Genomic DNA, 21,666 nt, shown 5'->3' with positions numbered 1-21,666 from the left:
TGGTGTTGGGAGGCCACAACCAAACTCTAAGTTTGGTGTTGAACCCCCACATTCGAACTCTAAGTTTGGTGTTGGGAGGTCCCAACAATGCTCTGAACATCTGTGAGGATCCTTGAGAGCCCACTGTCAAGCTATTGACATTAAAGAAATGCTTATTGGGAGGCAACCTAATTTTTATTTATCTATGTTTTTTCATATTTTTTTTAGGTTGATGATCATGTGGAGTCACAAAAACAACTGCAAAAATTCAAGAAAAATAAAAAATAGCATTAAAAATATCACACCCTGGAAGAGAAACTTACTGGCATTTAAACGCCAGAAAGAAGCACCAGACTGACGTTAAACGCCAGAAAGAAGCAACAAACTGGTGTTAAACGCCAGAAATAGGTTGCAGCTTGGCATTTAACGCCAGGAAAGGAATAAAAGCTGGCGTTTAACGCCAGAAACAAGTAGCAGTCTGGCGTTAAATGCCAGGATTGCACAATAAAGGCGTTTTACACGCCTAAAAGGAACAGGGATGAGAAATCCTTGACCCCTCAGGATCTGTGGACCCCACAGGATCCCCACCTACCCCACCCCCCTCTCTCTCTCCCCCTCACACATCTCTATAACACTCTACCCAAAACACCATTCTCTTTCTCTTTCCCTATAAATACCCCTATTCACTCCTTCATTTTCACACATCACAACCACTCTCCTACCCCCTTGGCCAAACCTATCTCTCCCTCTATCTCCTCCATTTTCCTCTTCTTCCCCTTATTTCTTTCTTCTTTTGCTCGAGGACGAGCAAACCTTTTAAGTTTGGTGTGGTAAAAGTATTGCTTTTTTATTTTTCCATAACCATTTATGGCACCTAAGGCCGGAGAAACCTCTAGAAAGAGGAAAGGGAAGACAATTGCTTCCAACTCCGAGTCTTGGGAGATGGAGAGATTCATCTCAAAAGCCTATCACTAGAAAAATGATGGAGCAAACAAGAGAGCCCACTCATGGAACTCAATAAGAGCATGAGGAATTCCCTCATCAAGAAATCCCTGAGATACCTCAAGGGATACATTTTCCTCCACACAACTATTGGGAGCAACTAAGGATAGGAGCACCAAAAGCACTAAGGATGGAGCACCAAAAGCACTCCATTATCCTCCATGAAATCAAAGAGTACCAAAAAGCTATGAGGGAGGAGTAACAAAGGCAAGGAAGAGACATAGAGGAGCTCAAGCACTCCATTGGATCTTCAAAAGGAAGAACTAGCTGCTATCACTAAGGTGGACCCGTTCTTTAATTTCCTTATTCTTAATTTTTTTTTGTTTTTCGATTTTAGGTTTTATGTGTTATCCATGTTTGTGTCTTCATTACATGATCATTAATGTCTAGTGTCTATGCCTTAAGGCTATGAATAATTCCATGAATCCTTCACCTCTCTTAAATGAAAAATGTGCCCAATTACGAAAGAACAAGAAGTACTTGGATTTCAAATTTTATCTTGAAATTAGTTTTATTATTTTGATGTGGTGGCAATACTTTTTGTTTTCTGAATGAATACTTGAACAGTGCATATTTTTCATAGTGAAGATTATGGCTCTTGAAAGAATGATGAACAAAGAAAAATGTTATTGATAATCTGAAAAAATCATAAAATTGATTCTTGAAGCAAGAAAAAGTAGTGAAAAAGAAAAAAAAGCAAAAAAAGGCAAAAAAAAGAGAAAGAAAGAAAAAGAAAAATCAAGCAGAAAAAGCCAATAGCCCTTTAAACTAAAAGGCAAGGGTAAAAAGAATCCAAGGCTTTGAGCATCAGTGGATAGGAGGGCCCAAGGAAATAAAATATGGGCCTAAGTGGCTAAATCAAGCTGTCCCTAACCATGTGCTTGTGGTATGAAGGTCTAAGTGAAAAGCTTGAGACTGAGTGGTTAAAGTCATGATCCAAAGCAAAAGAGTGTGCTTAAGAACTCTGGACACCTCTAACTGGAGACTTTAGCAAAGCTGAGTCACAATCTGAAAAGGTTCACCCAGTTATGTGTCTGTGGCATTTATGTATCCGGTGGTAATATTGGAAAACAAAGTGCTTAGGGTCACGACCAAGACTCATAAAGTAGCTGTGTTCAAGAATCAACAAACTGAACAAGGAGAATCAATAAAACTATCCAAAATTCTAAGTTCCTATAGATGCCAATCATTCTAAATTTCAAAGGATAAAGTGAGATGCCAAAACTGTTCAGAAGCAAAAAGCTACTAGTCCCGCTCATCTAATTGGGACTAAGTTTTATTGATACTGTGGGATTCATTGTATATTCACTTCTTTCTATTCTATTTGACTTTCAATTGCTTGGGGACAAGCAACAATTTAAGTTTGGTGTTGTGATGAGCGGATATTTTATACGCTTTTTGGCATTATTTTTACATAGTTTTTAGTATGATTTAGTTAATTTTTAGTATATTTTTATTAATTTTTAAGCAAAATTCACATTTCTGGACTTTACTATGAGTTTGTGTGTTTTTCTGTGGTTTCAGGTATTTTCTGGCCGAAATTGAGGGACTTGAGCAAAAATCTGATTCAGAGGCTGAAAAAGGACTGCAGATGCTGTTGGATTCTGACCTCCCTGTATTCGAAATGGATTTTTTAGAGCTACATAAACCCAAATAGCACGTTCTCAATTGCGTTGGAAAGTAGACATCCAAGGATTTCCAGCAATATATAATAGTTTATACTTTGCCCGAGTTTAGACGACGCAAACTGGCGTTCAACGCCAGCTTTCTGCCCTATTTTGGCGTTAAACGCCAAAAACAAGTTGCAAGCTAGAGTCAAACATTAGAAACAAGTTACAAATTGGAGTTTAACTCCAAAGAAGGCCTCTACATGTGAAAGCTTTAGTGCTCAGCCCAAGCACACACCAAGTGGGCCCGGAAGTAGATTTCTGCATCATTTACTTATTTCTGTAAACCCTAGTATCTAGTCTAGTATAAATAGGACTTTTTACTATTATATTTTCATCTTTGGATGTTTAGTCCTTAGAACTAGGTCTTGGTTATTCTGGTTCCCCCTCTGGGGCCGAAGCCAATGAACACCATTATCACTTATGTATTTTCAACGGTGGAGTTTCTACACACCATAGATTAAGGTGTGAGCTCTGTTGTCCCTCGAGTATTAATGCAAAATGCTGTTGTTCTTCTATTCAATTCATGCTTATTCTTATTCTAAGATATTCATTCGCACACACAAGAACATGATGAATGTGATGATTATGTGACACTCATCACCATTCTCACTTATGAACGCGTGATTGACAACCACTTCTGTTCAACATGAAAACAAGCTTGAATGTATATCTCTTGGGTTTCTAATCAACGATTCACATTGACTCTCCTCTAACAATGAGGCATCTGAATCTGAGATTAGAATCTTCGTGGTATAGGCTAGAATCCATTGGCAACATTCTTGAGATCCGGAAAGTCTAAACCTTGTCTGTGGTATTCCAAGTAGGATCTGGGATAGGATGACTGTGACGAGCTTCAAACTCACGACTGTAGGGCGTGGTGACAAACGCAAAAGGATAGTAAATCCTATTCCTACACGATCGAGAACCAATAGCTGATTAGCCATACGATATCTGTGCGTGGTGTTTTTCAACCGAGACGAGAAATCCGATAGTTGATTAGTTGTACAGAAATCGTAGAGGACCATTTTCACAGAGAGGACGGGAAGTAGCCATTAACAACGGTGACACCCAACATACAGCTTACCATAGAAAGGAGTATGAAGGATTGGATGAAAGCAGTAGGAAAGCAGAGATTCAGAGGGAATAACGCATCTCCATACGCTTATCTGAAATTCCCACCAATGAATTACATAAATATCTCTATCTCTGTTTTATGTTTATTTATCTTTTAATTATTAAAACTCCATAACCATTTGAATCTGCCTGACTGAGATTTACAAGATGACCATAGCTTGCTTCAAGCCGACAATCTCCGTTGGATCGACCCTTACTCACATAAGGTTTAATACTTTGATGACCCATTGCACTTGCTGGTTAGTTGTGCAAAGCTGTGAAAAAGAGTTGAGATTACAATTGTCCGTACCAAGTTGTTGGCGCCATTAAGATCACAATTTCGTGCACCACCAAGACATCCTCTACAAGTCCATAAGCCTGTTTCTTTGATTTGTCTGCAATCTCCAGTGAGATTCTTGCAGCTTGTACCTCAAAGATCCTTAGTTTCTCCATTACAGAGAGTGGCATGAGGTTTACACTTGACCCCAAGTCACACAGAGTCTTCTCAAAGGTCATGGTGCCAATGGTGCAAGGTATTAAGAACCTTCTGGGATCCGATTTCTTTTGAGGTATCTTCAGCTGAGCCAAGGCGTTTAGTTCATTAATGAGCAATGGAGGTTCATCGTCCCAAGTCTCATTACCAAATAATTTGGCATTTAGCTTCATGATTGCTCCTAAATACTGAGCAATTCGCTCTTCAGTAGTAACTTCATCTTCTTCAGAAGAAGAATATTCTTCAAAGCTCATAAATTGTAAGAGAAAGTTCAGTGGAATCTCTATGATCTCTAGATGAGCCTCAGATTCCTTTGGTTCCTCAGGAGGGAACTTCTTTTCATTCAGAGGATAGCCCATGAGGTGTTTCTCACTGGGAATCACGTCCTCCTCACTCTCTCCAGGTTCGGCCATTTTGGTCATGGTTATGGCCTTACACTCTCTCTTGGGGTTTTCTTTTGTTTTGCTTGGGAGAGTGCTAGGAGGAGTTTCAGTAACCTTTTTACTCAACTGACCAACTTGTGCCTCCAAATTTCTAATGGAGGATCTTGTTTCATTTATGAAACTTAGTGTGGTCTTAGATAGATCAGAGACTATGGTTGCTAAGCCATAATGACTCTGCTTAGAGTTCTCTGTCTGTTGCTGAGAAGATGATGGAAAAGGCTTGCTATTGCTAAACCTATTTCTTCCACCATTATTATTTTTGAAGCCTTGTTGAGGCTTCTGTTGATCCTTCCATGAAGGATTATAGGTGTTTCGATAAGGTTCTCCCATATAATTCACCTCTTCCATTGCAGGGTTCTCAAGATCATAAGCTTCTTCTTCAGAAGATGCTTCTTTATTACTGCTGGATGCAGCTTGCAATCCAGTTAGATTCTGAGAAATCATATTGACTTGCTGAGTCAATAATTTGTTCTGAGCCAATACGGCATTCAGAGTATCAATCTCAATAACTCTTTTCTTCTGAGTTGTCCCATTGTTCACTAGATTTCTTTCAGAAGTGTACATGAACTGGTTATTTGCAACCATTTCAATGAGTTTCTGGGCTTCTGCAGGCGTTTTCTTCAGATGAATAGATCCGCCTGCCGAATGGTCCAATGACATCTTGGATAACTCAGACAGACCATCATAGAAGATACCTATGATGCTCCATTCTGAAAGCATGTCAGAAGGACACCTTCTGATCAATTGCTTGTATCTTTCCCAAGCTTCATAGAGGGATTCACCTTCCTTCTATTTGAAGGTTTGAACTTCCACTCTAAGCTTACTCATCTTTTGAGGTAGAAAGAATTTAGCCAAGAAGGCATTGACCAGCTTTTCCCAAGAGTTCAGGCTGTCTCTAGGTTGTAAGTTTAACCATATACTAGCTCTGTCTCTTATAGCAAAAGGGAAAAGCATAAGTCTGTAGACCTCGTGATCAACTCCATTGGTCTTAACAGTGTCACATATTTGCGAAAATTTAACCAAGAACTGATGAGGATCTTCCAATGGAAGTCCATGAAACTTGCAATTCTGTTGCATCAGAGAAACTAATTGGGGCTTAAGCTCAAAGTTGTTTGCTCCAATGGCAGGAATAGAGATGCTTCTCCCATAGAAGTCAGGAGTTGGTGCAGTAAAGTCACCAAGCACCTTCCTTGCATTGTTGTTGTTGGGTTCGGCTGCCATGTCTTCTTCTTTTTTGAAAATTTCTGTCAGGTCCTCTTCAGAGAATTGTGCTTTAGCTTCTCTTAGCTTCTTCTTCAGAGTCTTTTTAGGTTCAGGATCAGCTTCAACAAGAATGCCTTTATCTTTATTGCTAATTATATAAAAGAGAAGAAAACAAAGAAAGTATGGAATTCTCCATGTCATAGTATAGAGATTCCTTGATGTGTCAGAGGAAAAGAAGAATAGAAGGATGAGGTAGAGAGAGGAATTCGAACTTATAGAGAGATTGGGTCCGAATTATTAAAGGAGGATAAGTGTTAGTGATTAAATAGAGAGAGATGGGAGAGAGGAGAAATTCGAATATTGAATAAAAGAAAAAGGAAAAATATTTTTATTTTTATTTTAAAAATTAGTTAGTATTCGAAAATTAAGAAAGGAGTAAAACAAAATTAGAGTTTAAAACAATTAGTTAATTAAAATGATTTTTGAAAAAGTTGTTAGTAGTTTTCGAAAATTGGAGAGAGAGAAGTAGTTAGGTGGTTTTGGAAAAGATAAGAAATAGTAAATTTTTTAAATCAAACAAAAAGTCAAGTAGTTAATTGAAAAAGATTTGAAAATCAATTTTGAGAAGATAGGAAGTTAGAAAAGATTTGAAAAAGATATGATTTAATTGAAAAATATATGTTTCAAAAAGATGTGTTTGAAAAGATATGACTGAAAAAGATTTGATTTTTAAAATTAAAGTTGATTACTTGACTAACAAGAAACTAAAAGATATGATTCCAGAATTTAAAGATTGAACCTTTCTTAACAAGAAAGTAACAAACTTGAAATTTTTTGAATCAAATCCTTAATTGTTAACAAGGTTTTCGAAAATATGAAATAAGAATAAGAAAAAGATTTTGAAAATTAATTTTTAAAATTTTCGAAAATATTAAGAAGAAGAATGAAAAAGATTTGATTTTGAAAAAGATATGATTCATAAGAGAGGGTATGAAAAAGATAAGATTTTGAAAAAATAGTTTTAAAACTTGAGAAATTGAAAAAGATTTGAATTGAAAATAAAATTACCTCCTTGATGTTATCCTGGCATTAAACGCCCAGAATCGTATCCATTATGGCGTTTAAACGCTAGAAATCCTTCTTTACTGGGCATTTTGAACGCCCATTTTTTTCTCTGTGATTCCTCTGCTGTATGTTCTGAATCTTCAATTCTCTGTATTATTGACTTGAAAAGACATAATTTTGAATTTTTTTTGAATTTTTAATGATGAGAGAGAAAAATAATAGAATGAAATTAAACATGAAAAACTAAGATAAAAACAAGAAATGCATGCAAGAACACTTTGAATGTCAAGATGAACATCAAGAACATATTTTTTTGAAAATTTTAAAGAAAAGAAAGACATGCAAGACACCAAACTTAGAAATTTTCATACTAGAGACACTAATAATTTGAGAATGCACATGAGAAACAACAAAAGACACAAAACAGGAGAATTTAAAGATCAGACAAAGAAAATCATAAAGAATAACTTGAAGATCAATGAAGAACACAATGCATGAGTCTTCGAAAAATGAAATGAAGAATAAAGACATGCAATTGACACCAAACTTAAAAATTGACACTAGACTCAAACAAGAAACATAAAATTTTTGGTTTTTATGATTTTATAAATTTTTTTGTTTTTTTTTCGAAAAAAATATTTTGGAAAAATGAAAAAGAATAAAAAATTTTTGAAAGATTTTTGAAAATTTTTAGAAAATAAAATAAAGGTTGAAACAAGAAGAAAATTACCTAATCATAGCAACAAGATGAATCGTCAGTTGTCCAAACTCGAACAATCCCCGGCAACGGCGCCAAAAACTTGGTGCACAGAATTGTGATACACAACTCCGATACAACTAACCAGCAAGTGCACTGGGTCGTCCAAGTAATACCTTACATGAGTGAGGATCGATCCCACGGAGATTGTCGGCTTGAAGCAAGCTATGGTCATCTTATAAATCTCAGTCAGGCAGATTCAAATGGTCATGGGGTTTTAATAATTAAAAGATAGATAAAACATAAAAAAGGATAGAGATACTTATGTAATTCATTGGTGAGAATTTCAGATAAGCGTATGGAGATGCTTTGTTCCTTTTGAATCCCTGCTTTCCTACTGCTTTCATCCAGTCATGCGTACTCCTTTCCATGGCAAGCTATATATTGGGGGATCGGACGTGAAAATCGTCCGGCTACGGGTTATGTAAGACTAATCATCTGTCGATTCTCACTTGTGTTGGAATAAGATCCAATGATCCTTTTGCGCACTGTCACTACGCCCAAGCACTCGTGAGTTTGAAACTCGTCACAGTCATCCTATCCCAGATCCTACTCGGAATACCACAGACAAGGTTTAGACTTTTCGGATCTCAAGAATGCTGCCAATTGATTCTAGCTTATACCACGAAGACTCTGATCTCACAGAATGGAAGGCTCTGTTGTCAGGAGAGGCAACTATGCGTCATGGACCAGGAGGCCAAGAGATATATATTCAAGCTTGTTTTCAGGTAGAACGGAAGTGGTTGTCAGGCACGCGTTCATAAGTGAGAATGGTGATGAGTGTCACTTGATCATCACATTCATCTTGTTGAAGTGCGAATGAATATCTTAGAACAAGAATAAGCTTGAATTGAATAGAAAACAGTAGTAATTGCATTAATTTAGGAGGAACAGCAGAGCTCCACACCTTAATCTATGAGGTGTAGAAACTCCACCGTTGAAAATACATAAGTGATGAAGGTACAGGCATGGCCGAATGGCCAGCCCCCTAAGCATGATCAAGAGATCAACAGTGATACAAAGATAGTGTCAAAAATGATCTAAAGATCTCTCTATTCGAAAATACAATAGTAAAAGGTCCTATTTATAATGACTAGTAATCTAGGGTTTACAGAGATAAGTAAATGATGCAGAAATCCACTTCCGGGGCCCACTTGGTGTGTGCTTGGGCTGAGCATTGAAGCTTTCACGTGCATAGGCTTTTTTTGGAGCTAAACGCCAGCTCTGGTGCCAGTTTGGGCATTTAACTCCAGCTTTTATGCCAGTTCTGGCGTTTAACGCTAGAAAAGGGTAGAAAGTTGGCATTAAAACACCAGTTTGCGTTATCAAAACTTGGACAAAGTATGAACTATTATATATTTCTGGAAAGCCCAAAATGTCTACTTTCTAACGCAATTGAGAGCATGCCAATTGGGTATCTGTAACTCTAGAAAATTCATTTCGAGTGCAGGGAGGTCAGAATCCAACAGTATCTGCAGTCCTTTTTTAGCCTCTGAATCAGATTTTTGCTCAGGTCCTTCATGTTCAGCCAGAAAATACTTGAAATCACAAAAAAACACATAAACTCATAGTAAAGTCCAGAAATATGATTTTTGCATAAAAACTAATAATTATATTCTAAAAACCAACCAAATCATACTAAAAACTACCTAAAAACAATGCCAAAAAGCGTATAAATTATCCGCTCATCAGACATGAATTGTTGAAACAACACCATGAGTTGATAGTTCGGTTTGGTTGTAATGAAGGGTGAGGATTGAGTATGTTTTTATTAAAAATTATGGAATGAACAGTTTGCATGTGGAGATGGATGAAGACAAGGATCGTCCCTTCATTGGGCATACGGTTCGGCCTCCTAGGTGCTGATTCCTGCAAGGTTGTGCTTCCCAATCATGCACATGTGACTTACTTTTCTTCTTGGGACAACCGTACATGGTATGGTTTTGTCCTTTTCTTAATCTTCTTCGTACCTATCCATTTGAATCAAGACAACGGTAAGCTCAAAATTTGAATTTGGTATGGTGGTGTTTATCAAGTGAAAAGTAATAAAGAAAAACAAAATTTGCTATATGTTCCTTATTTATGAATAACCAACTATGCCCCTTAGTGATTGAACAAAATTTTGGTGAACACCAAACTTGTTTTCTACTAAGTGATTCATACGAAACCCAATGAACATCTGTCATAATTGGTATATTCATTACAAGGAACATTTTATTTTCTACCTTATTATAATAAACTTCTAAAATGATGCAATGTATGGTTTATCGATTTCATGAATTTGAGCTTTTGAGCAAAAGTGATTTTCCTGAAATTCATCGCATATGTAGATACCAAACTTAATGTTTGGCTATATACTTCAATAGAATGAATGAGTATATATCCTAAAATGGTTATATGATCAGCTTGCTTGAAAAGCTATTTTAGAGTGCCTTTAGGCACACCAAACTTAGGAATCAGACATATACTTCAAAATGATGTGTGCAGTTATCAAATCTACTCACGAGAGCTCAAATTTATGCTAGGAGAACCATTGATTATTGAAAGTAAAACAAAAATAGGAACGTTAAATCATGGGCTGCCTCCCATGGAGCGCTCTTTTATTATCACTAGCTTGACATTGGGTCCTTGTTAGGGTGGCTGATGATTATAGTGCCTCAGCTTGTCCCCTCTCACTGTGAGCCTTCTTCTTGTGCTTTGATGATCAATCTCTATATGCTCCAACGAGAGTATCTTATTGACAATGTAATCATCATCAGTTTGTGGGCCTGTCTCCAACTGTCAGTATATCAGTTTTACCTTGTTTCCTTCTGAGAATCCTTCAGTTGGGATCTTTTTGTTTTTCCATCCCTTTTGAGTTTTTTTCTAATTTGCTTCCCTTTTATTAGGTGGCTCTTCTTCCTTGGCACCAGATTTGATGTCAGGATTCTTCTCAATGATTGATCCTATGGCTTCTGGTTACAATCCTTTTCCATCCTTCTCATCTTCATTACCCTTTTGTTCTTCTCCATTGTTTATCTTTTGCTTCAAAGGTGAGCTGATGAGTGTCTCTTTGGGTTTTTCCTTCCAATGCATGTCTCCTCCTTCAACTCTCATGCAGCTTTTCTCTTCAACAGTGTGATGTATTTCCTGAAAGACATTTAGAGTGATCTTCTCATCATGTGCCCTCAAAGTTATTTCTCCTTGTTCCACATCAATGATGGCCCTTACTGTGGCTAGAAAAGGTCTTCCCAATATGATGGAATCGCCGCCCTCTTCATCTAGATCCAAGGTCACAAAATCTGCTGGAAATAGGAACTTATCCACCTTGACCAAGAGGTTCTTAACCACTCCATTAGGGATTACCATTGATCTGTCAGCAAGTTACAAGGTCATCCTTATAGGTTTCACTTCTTCTATGGACAACTTTCTCATCATAGATAAGGGCATCAGATTGATACTTGATCCTAAATCACACAATGCCTTATCAATGAATATATTGCCAATGGTGCTAGGTAGAAATAAACTCCCCGGATCTTTGAATTTTGGTGGGACGCCTTTTTGGATGACAGTCCTGCACTCTTGGATTAAGATCACTGTCTCTTTTTCATTCCAGCACCTCTTCTTGTTAATAAGCTCCTTGAGAAATTTTGCATACAGAGGCATCTGCTCCAATGCTTCAGAAAGTGGAATATTGATTTCCAGCTTCTTGAAAACTTCTAGGAACTTGGGGAACTGTTGGTCTTTAAGCTCTCTGTTGAACTTTTGAGGATATGGAAGGGAAGGAGTGTATGGCTTTTCCACCTTCTTCAGTTCTTATGGATGCTCCTTCATGATTTATTTTCCTTTCTTTGAGGCCTGGAGCTCTTCCTCCTTCTGTTTGGACTCCTCTTGGTCTTGCTTGTCTTTTTTTCCTACTTGCTTCTTGCTGCCAATATCATTCTCCATAGGCTTCTTGTTAGCTTCTTTGTCATTCTCCAAGGTTCTTCCACTCCTTAATTGGATTGCTTTACATTCTTCTTTGGGGTTGGGAATGGTATCACTTGGAAGTGCACTGGTTGGTCTTTCAGCCACTGTTTGCTTGGACAGTTGTCTAATTTGTCTTTCCAGATTCCTTAGTAAAGCTTCATGGTTCTTATTGGCTAATTCTTGATGCTTGATCATCTTCTCCATCATCATCTCCAAGTTGGAGATCCTTTGAGCTTCTTGATGTGGTTGTGGTTGAGCATGGGATGTAGTTGGTGGATGATAATTGTTTTGGTTAGTGGATGGGTTGTTGGGTGGATAGTAGTTGGGTTGAGATTGATTGTTTTGTGGTTTTCTATATTGGTTTTGGTTAGTATTTTGATGGTTTTGACGGTTTGTGTTTCTGAAATTATTCTGGTTTGAGTTTCTCTGCCAAGGCTGCTGGTTTTGGTTGTCTCCTACCTCAAATTGGGGTGGTTCCTCCAGGATGAACTGTAGGTATCTCCATGGAACTCATTTTGTCCAACTCCTTGGTTGTGCATGTATTGGACTTGCTCAGGCTGTTGCTCTTCATAGCTCTCTTCTTTTTGTCCCCATGTAGGTGATGGTTGATTTACAGTGTTCACTGCTGCAATTTGAAGACCATCAATGCTCTTGGCCATCATCCCCATTTGTTGTTGAATCTGTTGATGCATCACCTTGTTTTATGCCAAGATGGAGTCCACACCTTCAAGTTCTAACATGCCTCTCTTTGGAGCAGGTTGGCGCTACCTTTGATGTGCATAGAAGTATTGGTTGTTGCCTACAGTATCTATTAGATTCTGAGCTTCCTCAGCTGTCTTCATTAGTTGAACTAAACCTCCAGCAGAATAATCCAAAGCTTCTTGAGATTTTAAAGTCAATCCCTCATAGAAATTTTGAACTCTGTCCTATTTATTAAACATCTTCGGTGGACACTTCCTAATCAAGGCTTTGTATCTTTTCCAGGCCTCATAAAGTGATTCTTCATCCATTTGGGTGAAGGTTTGTACCTCTACCTTCAATCTTCTGATCCTCTGAGGTGGGTAAAATTTAGCCAAAAATTTACTCACTAAATCTTCCCAATTGTTAATGTTTTCTTTGGGAAATGCTTCTAACCATTGATTTTCCTTATCCCTCAAGGAAACTGGAAACAGCAGCAACTTATATATGTTTGGGTGTACACCATTTGTCTTAACTGTGTCACATATTCTCAAAAAGATGGCTAGGTGCTGATTTGGATCTTCCAAGGGACATCCTCCATAAGAACAGTTGCTCTGCACTAGTGTAATAAGTTGAGGTTTCAACTCAAAGTTGTTTGCATGAACATTTATAGTGAGTATACTGCTTCCATAATTTCTTGCATTGGGGAAGGTGTAGGAGGCTAGAACTCTCCTTTGAGGCTGGCCATTGTTATTAGCCACCCCTTCGTCTGGTGGAGTAGGGGGTTTGCCCTCCATCTCTTGATTCTCTTCCTCTGACTCTTCTTCTCCAATTACGCCCTTCCCTCTTGCTTCTCTTCTCAATCTCAAGAGTGTTCTCTTTGGTTCAGGATCAAAATAAGTGGAGTCACCTCTTCTCCCTCCTGACAAGAAACCAAAACAACAAGAAACAAAAACAGAGCACTCTGATCCTTGAGTGCAGTTAGGATTAGTAGAGACAAAATCTCAATCATTAGTGTGCTTGAAAAAACAAAGAAAAAATGCTTAATCTAGATTATCACCCTACTTTATCATTGTCAATCTATATCAATCCCCGGTAACGGCGCCAAAAACTTGATGAGGGAAAAACGATTCCACACAAACTCACCGACAAGTGTACCAGGTCACATCAAGTAGTAATAACTCACAAGAGTGAGGTCGATCCCATAGGGATTGATGGATTGAGCAATTTTAGTATGGTGATGAATTTAGTTAAGCGAATATTTGATATATTGAGTGAAATTTGATTAACAGAAGTAAAATTGCAAGTGAACTAGAGTGCAGAATGAAAATTGACAGAATCTTAAAGTACGGGAGAAGTAAATTACAGAATGAGTGCAGAATGAAAATTGACAGAATCTTAAAGTACGGGAGAAGTAAATTGTAGAAACTTAAAGTACAAGAAAGTAAATAAGCTGAAACTTAAATTGCAAGAAAGGTAAATGACTGAAACTTAAAGTGCAAGAAATTTAAATTGCTGAATCTAAAGTGCCAGGGAACTTAAATTGCTTGAAGAATAAAAGAATTTGGGTATCGGGATTCAAAACAAGACTGGAATTGTAAATTGCAGTAAAATAGAAAATTATGAGAAGAAGAGATTCAGATCAAGAACTCCGTAGCAAAACAAAAATAGAAAATTGCAGAAGAATCAAAGCAGCAAGAAAACTTAGATCAACTCTGAAATCCTAAAGATAAATTGACAATTTTTGTGAAGTAACAAAATCAGAAAGAAGAAATTACAGACGAGAGAAAACGAAACAGAAAAGAAAAGAAAACCCAGATCTGATCTCCGACTCTAAAATTCCCAAAGGAAAATTAAAAAAAAGTAAAAAAGGGTTCTTCTCAAATAAATTTTGTTCCTATTTATAAACTTTCTATTTCATTTATCAAAACTTGGAGTGGGATTTTGTTGGTTTGGCCTTGTATGAAGTGGGTCAGGATGGTGTTTGGGTGTTGCCTCCAGGGGAGCGTTCAGTTCACACAATGAGCGCAGCGCTCACTCACTATGTGTGCTCTTCACGTGCGCAATTTTCCTCAACTAGCGCTCTCTTAGTGAGCGCTACGTTGCATTATTGAGCGCTGGCTATTTCGTGCGCTTATTTCTTTACTAGCGATTTCTTAGTGAGCGCCAAGTTAACTTAGTAAGCGCTCCTCAACACGTACGGATAGCAAAGCTTGCCTCCCAACTTGAAAATCCATGAAAACACTTGCTTAGTGAGCGTGGCGCTCTCTTTGGAAATGAGTGATGACATGTCATCATATACCCATTTTCTATGCTTTTTCATACAAGAAATTGATGATTTGTGCTTAAATATTGAATGCTTTTTGTACTTAAATGATATATTTCCTTGATCTTTTAATTTTATAAATCTTGTAGGAAATAAGAAGAAAAAGAAGCAAAGAAGCACAAAAAAAGGAGAAAAAAAGAGCTTTGGGGTACATTTTGAAGTTGGGTACACTTTGGAGCCTTAGGCCACGCTTTTAAAAGCGTGGCCCATGACCAAATCAAGAAAGGAAGCAGCCAGCACGCACACGATCCTGCCCTTGCCAAGGGCAGGGCAGAATTGTGATGCAAAGTATGGTTGGAAGCAAGAATTTTCGCTAAGTTAAAATCTGGCCGCACACAGCATGACTATGCCTACTTCAAAGGGCTATAGCTTGAGCTACAGACGTCCAATTGATGTGCTTCCAGTGGCGTTGGAAAGCTGACATTCAGAGCTTTCCAACGATATATAGCAATCCATATTTGGCGTACAATTGAGGCAGGAACGGAAAGCATCTTTAAGGGCCAAAAACAAGCAAAAATAAACCAAAATGCTTCCACCAAGGCTCGAAGAGGGAGACGCACGGTCAAGGAAGTGGTGCGCGCACAAGACACACCAAGGCAACATTGCCCTGCCCTCCACAAGGGCAGGGCAGCATCCCATGCACCAAGGAAAATTTCTGGCGCACCAATTTCTAAATCTGGCGCACCAATTCTGGATTCTGGCAGCACCATGGCACGTTCTGGCAGCACCAACTTTTCCTGCCCTGCCCTTGGCGCGGGCAGGGCAGCATTTCATGCACCATGGCCGCACCAGGCTCGAACAAGGCTGCACCAACACGCACCAATTGCTAGCACCAAGCATCAATTTTCTGCCCTGCCCTCCACAAGGGCAGGGCAGCCTCCTGGAAGCAATTTTCCTTCATGGGCCAAAATCAACTAAAATTCCATTTTAATTCAATTCCTCTCCAAATTGAATCAAGGCCAACCAAACCCATTTCTCCTCAAATCCAAAGCAAGAAAAAGCCCACATCATCACTCAAAGGCACATGGATCAATTAGATTAGGATTTTCATTTTAATTGTAATTTGTTTTAATTTTCACTTTGAAAAGCCTATATAAAGGCATCAATTCCATCTCACTAGGGGAGCTCGACTGAAAAAAAAGGCTTGCCCCATTAGAGAGCTCTCTCTTTAGTCTTTCTCTTGTTTTGAAATTTTGGATTGAGGTTGGAGGAATTCTGTTCCAATCTTTGATCTGAAATCCATGCTTTGTTCTTCTGCATAATTGAATTCTACTTTCTGTTCATTTCTTCTTCTTCTACAATTTCTGCAACTTGCTCTCCTTTATTTCTTTTGCAATTGTTGCTGTTGGATCAAGGAAGGGAGTGAGATCTAGACTTGTTTTCTAGTCTCTTTGATTCCTTGAGATCCTCAATTTTATTTTGAAATTGAGTTGAATTCTTGGCTGCTCTTCTATTTTCACTGTTCCATTGGCTTTCAAGTAACTTTCAAGCAATTTAACTCTCCTGCACTTGTTCTTCATTTTACATTTCTGTTCATGATCCCAAATTACTTTCCTGCAAGTTAATCTCTATGCAATTGTTCTACGCTTTGCTTTACTGCTCTCTTTAAATTTCCTGCACATTTACATTTTCTGCAATTTAAATTTCCAATTGCTTAATCTATTGCTTTCATTTAATTTCCAGCACCCAACCCCCCTTTACTTTTCATGCAATTTATAATTCTTGTCATTTAAGATTCTTGCAATTTTACTTTCTTGTTCTTTAAGCTTCCTGCCTATTTACATTCTGCACCTTAAGTTCATTGCTATTTACATTTTGCTGCCACAATTCTCACTTAAATGTTAGCTTGACTAAACTAATCACCCACTAAAATTGCTTGATCCATCAATCCCTGTGGGATCGACCTCACTCTTGTGAGTTATTATTACTTGATGCGACCCGGTACACTTGCCGGTTGGATTTGTGTGTTGGAAATTCGTTTTTCCACAAAAACACCATCAAGTTTTTGGCGCCGTTGCCGGGGATTGATTAGATCAACAATGATTAAGTGGGTGAGAAGTCTAGATCAAGCATTTTTTTTGTTTTTGTTCTCTGTTTGAAATTGATAGCAAGGTGTTTGAGTTATTGCCTCACTAAGAAATTCTTTCTCTGTGACATGAATTTCAAATTTCATTGATATTTACAAAATACAAATGGAGTTCAACTCATCTTATGGTCAAACAAAATTTTATGGGATATCACCCAACATCACCGATCTCTAATGGTGTTTGGGAATGTCACCAAGAAAATACAAATTCTAAGCACTCCAATCCATGGAGATTTGCTTCACAGACACAAGATGAGCAAGAAAATCATATGGGATATTTCCCACCACCATAAAATGATTCAAGTCATTACTCTAATGGTGGCTGGGAGTATCACCAAGGAATGGAAGAGCATCCACCCTCACATCCCAGTTTCTCATTTGAAAGTTCTTCATCACTTGATTATTATTACTCTCAACCTTCATCTCTTGAACCACCTGATGAGGATTACCTTCAAGCCATTGAAATACATAAAAAACTCATGGAAAGATACACACAACCCCAATCCTGGAAAGAAATCATCTTCAAGAAGATGAATGGCCCCTTAGAGCAAACAAGGAGGAGCGTAGAACCACTGAGCAAGGAAAATGAAGGCCAATTGATGGATGTGAAGGAGAAAGTGGAAGAGCAAGATAAGGAGGCCACTGCATCAAGTGAACTTTCAATGAAGAATGAGGTGGTTGAAAATGAAACTGCACTTGAGATGACAAGGGAACATGACAATTCACAAATCTCACAAACTTCCCTGGACCAAAATGCCTCAACACTTGTATCCATGATTGAAAAGTATGAAGAGGAGATGAAGAAAGCTTGGGAAGATCAACAAACCTCCTCCATGAAAGAGCTATTAAAGCAAATGTTGAGTGCAAGAGAGGAAGTGGAAGAGCAAGAAAGTGAGAAAGACATTCAAGAGGAGTCACACTCAAGTGAAGCAGAGAAGTGCAAAGAGAAAAAGCTCATTGAACCACCAATTCAAAAGGCTCTGGATGAAGATCAAACTCCAAAAATCACACAGCAACCATGTCTTGACATCCAAGAAGTGAAGGCAACTAACAAAAGCACCAAGCCTGTCCCTAAAAGCAAGCTCAATCAAGCAAAATTCAAAAGGAAGCTTGCTGAGAGGAAACCAAGAAAGGGGACAATAGCTGAAACTTCTCCTCCCTTGAAGTCATTCCTCTTAATAAACTGGAAGAAGAGGAAGAAAGTGAAGAACAACATGTCAAGCTAATGACACTAAAAGAGCACTTGTTGGGAGGTAACCCAACCGTAGGTATAATTTCTCTTCTCTGCTTTGTTTTCTTTCTTTACTTTGTTTAAATTCAATAAATTGGCATATGGTTACATTCTAAGTTTGGTGTTGCCATGCAACACATTTTCAATCTTTTTGGATGATTGCATCAAATCAAAAATGAAAGTGACGCACCAAGATTCTAAGTTTGGTGTGCCATTTATTTTTCTATGCAATTCATTCAAACAACACCACTTGTTTACATAACCATAATGCCGCTGCAGTGTTATTTTTTTTTAGTTAGAAAATTTTAGTTTTCTTGATTGTTTTAGTCATTTCCTTGTTTTTAATGCTTTCTTTTATTAACTGTGTTTGTTAATACATCACCCAAACATCCTTACTCATGATAGATTCTTCACTTGGTGATTGTATTCAACAAATAACAGTTTCTTTTCTTTAGTTTTAGTTCAAATAAATTGACATATGGTTGCATTCTAAGTTTGGTGTTGCTATGCAACAAAATTTGGTTCCAATGCTTACTAGATACTTGCATTAATTTCAGGTGAAAGTGTCACACTAAGTTTGGTGTGCCACTTATTTTTTTATGCAATGTATCATGCACACCCTCTTATGTTTGCAATCAAAATGTCTTTGTCTCTTGTGCCTTGATTGTTATCTTTCAGTTTGCTTGCTTAAAACACATGTGATACTAACATTTCATTGTGTAAGACATTCATGATCCATTTTAGACCCCACCACCATTGTTCTAATTGTTGCTTGAGGAAGAGCAAGCATTCTAATTTGGTATGGGAAGGAGAAGAATGGGAGGAAAATGACAACAATAGAGAAGATGGATTACAAGGTTGTAAAGTTCCTTTTCCTCTCATTTGTTTCTAGCACTTTAAATTGCATGATTGTCATATTATCTTCTTTGTATGCATGTGTGGTATGACTAAGCATAGCTTGAATTTGATTTGAAATATGTTGTTGTGACATTATGACTACCAACTTGAGTTTTGTGAATTCAAAAGCAAAAAGCATCATGATCATAAACAAACAAGGCATTAAAGAAGATTTTAGCATGTGCATACAAGTATTGGAAAGCTAGTATGATTAATTGTTGCTCAATTGCATTGGATTTTATTTAATTGGAGTTTTTCATCTAGTACATTTTGTGAAATCTTTTGAAATCATGAAAACCTTGAAGAAGCAAATACAATTAAAGCAAGAAAAGAAAAAGGGAAAGAATGAGAAAGCTAAAGGCTCTGAGTACCAATGGCAATTTATTTGCTAAGTGCTTGTGGTGTTTATGTATCAAGCCAAATGCTTGAAAACAAAACACTTAGAAGTCAAGGCTAGGCTCAAGTGCAAAAGCACTCCCTCAAAGCTCAAGGCTCTGAGCATCAATGATTAGAGAGTCAAGAAAAGAAAAGAAAAAATGAGCTTAATGAAGTCCTCTAATTAAATGCTTGTGGTGCTTATGTATCAAGTGGTAATACTTGAAAACAAAGCATTTAGAAGTCGTAGCTTTGTTATTAACTCATGGGGCAAAGCACCCAAAAGGAGAAAAAAAAAATCAAAAGCTTGTTTCAAGGAAAAATTATAAGAAAATGATTTCATAAAATAAGCTAGATAGAAGCATCAATCATTTACATCTCTTTTGTAATTGTAGCATGCATAGAAAACTAGCTTGCCATGAACATTGAGTTGCTATTCTTCTTACCTTGGATTGTCAATCTTTATTGCATGATTCTTTTCTTGCTTGGGGACAAGCAAGATTTAAGTTTGGTGTTGTGATGACATGTCATCATATACCCATTTTCTATGCTTTTTCATACAAGAAATTGATGATTTGTGCTTAAATATTGAATGCTTTTTGTACTTAAATGATATATTTCCTTGATCTTTTAATTTTATAAATCTTGTAGGAAATAAGAAGAAAAAGAAGCAAAGAAGCACAAAAAAAGGAGAAAAAAAGAGCTTTGGGGTACATTTTGAAGTTGGGTACACTTTGGAGCCTTAGGCCACGCTTTTAAAAGCGTGGCCCATGACCAAATCAAGAAAGGAAGCAGCCAGCACGCACACGATCCTGCCCTTGCCAAGGGCAGGGCAGAATTGTGATGCAAAGTATGGTTGGAAGCAAGAATTTTCGCTAAGTTAAAATCTGGCCGCACACAGCATGACCATGCCTACTTCAAAGGGCTATAACTTGAGCTACAGACGTCCAATTGATGTGCTTCCAGTTGCGTTGGAAAGCTGACATTCAGAGCTTTCCAACGATATATAGCAATCCATATTTGGCGTACAATTGAGGCAGGATCGGAAAGCATCTTTAAGGGCCAAAAACAAGCGAAAATAAACCAAAATGCTTCCACCAAGGCTCGAAGAGGGAGACGCACGGTCAAGGAAGTGGTGCGCGCACAAGACACACCAAGGCAACATTGCCCTGCCCTCCACAAGGGCAGGGCAGCATCCCATGCACCAAGGAAAATTTCTGGCGCACCAATTTCTAAATCTGGCGCACCAATTCTGGATTCTGGCAGCACCATGGCACGTTCTGGCAGCACCAACTTTTCCTGCCCTGCCCTTGGCGCGGGCAGGGCAGCATTTCATGCACCATGGCCGCACCAGGCTCGAACAAGGCTGCACCAACACGCACCAATTGCTAGCACCAAGCATCAATTTCTGCCCTGCCCTCCACAAGGGCAGGGCAGCCTCCTGGAAGCAATTTTCCTTCATGGGCCAAAATCAACTAAAATTCCATTTTAATTCAATTCCTCTCCAAATTGAATCAAGGCCAACCAAACCCATTTCTCCTCAAATCCAAAGCAAGAAAAAGCCCACATCATCACTCAAAGGCACATGGATCAATTAGATTAGGATTTTCATTTTAATTGTAATTTGTTTTAATTTTCACTTTGAAAAGCCTATATAAAGGCATCAATTCCATCTCACTAGGGGAGCTCGACTGAAAAAAAAGGCTTGCCCCATTAGAGAGCTCTCTCTTTAGTCTTTCTCTTGTTTTGAAATTTTGGATTGAGGTTGGAGGAATTCTGTTCCAATCTTTGATCTGAAATCCATGCTTTGTTCTTCTGCATAATTGAATTCTACTTTCTGTTCATTTCTTCTTCTTCTACAATTTCTGCAACTTGCTCTCCTTTATTTCTTTTGCAATTGTTGCTGTTGGATCAAGGAAGGGAGTGAGATCTAGACTTGTTTTCTAGTCTCTTTGATTCCTTGAGATCCTCAATTTTATTTTGAAATTGAGTTGAATTCTTGGCTGCTCTTCTATTTTCACTGTTCCATTGGCTTTCAAGTAACTTTCAAGCAATTTAACTCTTCTGCACTTGTTCTTCATTTTACATTTCTGTTCATGATCCCAAATTACTTTCCTGCAAGTTAATCTCTATGCAATTGTTCTACGCTTTGCTTTACTGCTCTCTTTAAATTTCCTGCACATTTACATTTTCTGCAATTTAAATTTCCAATTGCTTAATCTATTGCTTTCATTTAATTTCCAGCACCCAACCCCCCTTTACTTTTCATGCAATTTATAATTCTTGTCATTTAAGATTCTTGCAATTTTACTTTCTTGTTCTTTAAGCTTCCTGCCTATTTACATTCTGCACTTTAAGTTCATTGCTATTTACATTTTGCTGCCACAATTCTCACTTAAA

The 21,666-nt window shown here is 37.8% G+C and overlaps 1 non-coding gene across 1 annotated transcript; it reads left to right on the top strand.

Annotated features, from left to right (window-relative positions):
• Positions 1-5,414: 5,414 nt before the first annotated feature.
• On the top strand, positions 5,415-5,522 carry LOC130984314 (small nucleolar RNA R71). Its single transcript, XR_009088257.1, has one exon. It is a non-coding gene; the product is annotated as a small nucleolar RNA R71 (small nucleolar RNA).
• Positions 5,523-21,666: the final 16,144 nt, after the last annotated feature.

This window comes from Arachis stenosperma, chromosome 5 (genome assembly GCF_014773155.1).
Source record: "Arachis stenosperma cultivar V10309 chromosome 5, arast.V10309.gnm1.PFL2, whole genome shotgun sequence".
NCBI lineage: Eukaryota > Viridiplantae > Streptophyta > Magnoliopsida > Fabales > Fabaceae > Arachis > Arachis stenosperma.
Note: the sequence above shows the minus strand (reverse complement) of the source record. Positions and strands in the feature narration are given on the sequence as shown.